The sequence below is a fragment of the Octopus bimaculoides genome, chromosome 9, assembly GCF_046866305.1.
Source record: "Octopus bimaculoides isolate indiv1 chromosome 9, ASM4686630v1, whole genome shotgun sequence".
NCBI lineage: Eukaryota > Metazoa > Mollusca > Cephalopoda > Octopoda > Octopodidae > Octopus > Octopus bimaculoides.
The window spans coordinates 26111544-26116543 of NC_142936.1; positions in this window are offsets into that span (position 1 = coordinate 26111544).

The window sequence follows — 5000 nt, forward strand, 5'->3', positions numbered from 1 at the left end:
GCTGCAATAAAGTATCTTCAATGCATTGATTTTGAGCTCTATCCTTTAAGAGACATGTATACATATATATATACAAAAACTCAACTGTGAGTTTTTGGCTAAGAATGTTAACAGATACTATATATTTTGTAAAATTTGTTTTATAAAAGTATATATTTAATATATATATATATATATATATATATATATATATATATATATATATATATCAGTGGCTATCGGAAGCTGACGAAGGGAAATAACCCTGAAACCCGGGTCCGTTCGTGCTACAGATCACGATGAGAGGGATAACTTCCCTTGGCAAACAGGACACAGTAGTGTGTCGATAAGCCAGCTGGAGGAGATGTCCTCCTGGGGCTAAAAGCAACAGTAACATCCACCCCTAGGGGTCCGCCACACTTAAGTGGCAATATACTTCACTTTATATATATATATATATATATATATATATATATATATATATATATATATATATATATATATATATATATATATATATATATATATATATATATATATATATATATATATATATTCCACGCAGCATAGGAGAGCGTATAGATGAATACTGGTGGGAGCTCAAAGAAAGGAAAAGCCCGTCAGTGCTCTACAAACATGCTCAGGCAGAACATGGAGGTTCCATTAGTAGCATAGCGTTTAAAGTAGTATCGACACATAGAACTGATACAGCACCTACGCAGATCACAGAAGCTGCACACATAACAGTACACAGATCGAGCCTCAATAGAAAACACAAATGGAACAGTAACACTCACTACCACACTACACCACACCACATCACATGACTAAAAGCAGTTGGGAGGAGAAGAGAGGGGAAAATAATACACAGAGACATACAGGTTAATACACACAAAACAGACATATATGCCCCAACTAGAAATAATGAAAGATGTATTATAAAATAATGAGTAAATAAATAAATATATAAATAGGTAAATAAACATATGAACAGATAAATAAATAAATAAATAGATACAAAAATAAATATATAAGTAGTTAAATAAATATATACATATGTGTGTGTCAAACAGCTGTGATAAATATAAGACATAGAAATAGATAAAATAAACAAATAAAACTACATATATGGCATGGATACATACAACAGACGAAGCGAACCCATACACACACGTTTTTGTTTGCTCGTATACATGTGAGGTAATATTTTCAGTATTAATAGTGAAAGCATTAAACTGAAAGTATTATCTCACATTACAATAGAGATGTTATTGTTTCACTTTTGACACTTAATACTGAAATACTTTAAGACATAAAAGATAGATCCTCGCTCGCATTAGGCAGGCAATTCAAAATTTTTTGGCCGATGACACGGACTGGATCCTAAGTAACGTATGTGTAAATTTTGAATGAAATCGATCAGGTAGTTCTCGAGTTTTAGTGATGCACACCTAGAGACGCATAGACAGAGGGACAGACAGACACTCATACACATTCTCAGCTTTATATATTTACATCTTATGTGTCACCAAGTACTCATCCAGGCTTAGTCCGTCAGATTTAATACTGCCGATTCAAGCGAAAGAGAGATAACCAATAAACATATGACACCACATATTTTACACCAGAGACCGGTCATCATGTTGAACAAGAGTAATCTTGTACTGAAAATTCTGCGGCGGTGTAGGAGTGGTGACCTGAGAAAAGATTTCTGAGAGATCATTTATGAAATGTCAGAAATGGGAGTGACAAGAAAGATGCACAAAGAGATCACAATCATCTGTGAAGATGGAGTTCACACACACATACACACAAAGACACACACACAGAAACACACACGCACAACCACACACACGCACACACTTAGACACACCCATGTGTGAATGTGTATAAATGGAACCTTTGGTTGCAAGTGTGTGGTGTGAATACCTTTTACGTAAATATGCAAGTACGTTTGCGAATGTAGATATTCGTATATATGTATATACATACATAAATACATACATACACACATACATACATGCATACATACATATTTCGACATGTATGCGTTTCTGCGTCTGTCGTGTGCGTGCTTGTATTCACATGCATGTACATACGATATTATATAAGCGAGACAAACACTTAAACTGCGTATTTATTGAATACAACTTACATATTTAAAACCATTGACTGGTTAAGTATTAAATACATCAACAGCACGAATGTGTATAATCAATAGAAAGAATGACTAAACGGTTACTTCGCAAATATGTTTTACGAAGTCAAATTGAATTGTTAAGAATCCCAAAATAATGAAAAAACAACGTGTTAGAATTACACGAAATAACTAGTTAGTTTTCTCAAAATGTATGTTTTCGCTTAAGTCATATCAGTGTATGACTAATATCACTTAGATATCGTTATTGACATATAGTGAATCGAGCCTACAGAGCACTGATATTTGTGTAAATGTTTAGAAAGAGTGAATTCTTATTTCCAAGTATACGTTTCATATTTAAAAGCGCTTGTCCAACAGATAACATTTCCGGTTACTTTTTGGTATGTATGTACACATGTTTAGTAAAGTTTGGAGATCGGGTAAATCAGATCAAGGGAAATCGGTACCCATAACAGTCGTGTATTTTTTCTTGACACTTTATTTCGAATATACCAGATGATTTAAATTCTCAAATAACTTTTCAGGACAAAGTTGAAAATGAGTGGAAATTGAACCGGTGTGCTAGATATTAAGGCTGTATGACTCTTCCCAGATGCAACAAAATTTGTTTGAATACATCACATACAAAATCTTGCAAACCAGATAGAAAAAGGAAGTTGAAAATATAGTTTACTGGTCTGTGGTATTCTACAAATCTAAATATGTACCAGAGGTATAATCGGTACGTTTGACGCGGAGTAAACTATAGAAATAATAATAAAATGAATGCTTAAGTTAGGGTTTGAGTAAACGTGTCCATAGCGTGTCTATTTGTATCATGAGTATACTTTTGTAACTTGACATGTAAGAATATGTAAGACCGTAACATTACTCAAGTCCATGTTTTCATAAACCTCCAAATATCTAGTAGCTGATATAGAAGGATGGCTCTCGAATTACACACTCACCCACATATACACACGCATGCACACACACACACACATACACACACACGCGCTCAGAAACACAAATGCTCGCGAACATGCTCAAAGACATAAGCGCACACATATATTCATCAAACATACACATGCTCACGCACATACACACACACATGCACATAGATACACACACACATACTCATACACACATTTATATCTGTATACATTCAGAAATTTCTGTTGCAGAATCAATAGGCTTATAAATGTTCGTTAGATCAGTGATATTCGCTTAAGAAGAATCATACATGATGCATTTTGAAAAAGAGAAAAACTGTGTGAAGGACATATGTGATTTATATGTAAATTGTATATATACATATATGATGATGAATAGTTTGTAAAATGTACTTGGAAATTCTTGAACATATCACATGGTTAAAAATCTGGTTATATAAATGAATACACGTATGAAATCGAAATGTAAAATGAATATATATATATATATATATCAACAAATAGTAAACGAGTATATGCATATATACGTACCGGTATGTGCATACCGACATCCACCTGTATGTATAGGTGCATATCTGGGTACAGGACATAGCATACAAACGTAGACGAGAAAACACATGAGCCACATAGAGAACATTCTACTTCATCAGCTACCCCCGTTTTAACACCGGCGTTTCGACGAGCTTCGGGCAGGACGCATCGTTAAAACGGCTCGTCTCATGGATCGCAGTTTAAATTTGTATACGCAAATTAAATCTAGCCATGGAGGAATGTAGTGGCGGACGAAAAACAAGACAGGAAAACAACAGAAAAGGCTTTACGGCCAGACGAGAAAAATTATGTGTGTATGAACGCTGTGAAGCACGAACTTGAAAGGGACAAAGTGGTGCGTGCGTTGCTCGGCGAAAGCCAAGGAAGGAAAGGATTATTGACCGGAAGCATGTGACCATGCCGGTGTAAAGGGAAGAGAGAGAGTGGTAGAGGGAGAAACAAAGGGAGGAGGTAGAAGAATAGGTGAGCAACGAGAGGAAAAGAGAAAGAGAGGAAATACGAGGGGGAAAAAAGAGATACGTAGTAGTATATATATATATATATATAGATAGATAGATAGATACACACACAGAGGCACACACACACACACACACACACACATATATATATATATATATATATATATATATATATATATATATATATATATATATATATATATATATATATATATATATATATATATATATATATATAATGTATATATAGTCAAACAGAACTGTCATATTTTGATATAAAAATGGAAATATGAAATTCCATATACAAATATATTAAGAAATGCAAATTAAATATGGTATCGTAAAAACTATTGAAAATTATTTAAGGAAATTTTTTAAGAATTAAGAATTAATGAAAATGTAATGGAAAAAATTGTTTTTAAATCATTGACGAAAAACTAATGGCAAAAAATGCAAATGGGAATGTTGCATTTAGAATAAATCGAGAAATATAGATATAATTTGAGAACGATAGTGAATGATGATGTAAAAACATAATCTCATTATATAACGTAATGAAAAAATGTAAAATATAAGGGAGAAATAAACAATAACTAAAATACGTTGAATACGGAAAATTAGTTTAAGGGTTGTAACCGATAACATCGAAGTAAATCCTTGAATGATACATCATTTTATCAAATCCAAACAGGTTGAATGTTATTGTTGTACATATGCCTATCAAGTGATATCGCATTACAATAAGAGTCGGAAAACACCACGAATCATCTTAGCCGATGCACTAAAGCATCTACCAATCAATAGCTGAAAATCGATAACTATAACAAATATAAGAATATAAAAATATATACACTATGAATATATACATATGCAATTGTCGAACAATTAATTGGGGCCTCAGTTCGTGACCATTCCATG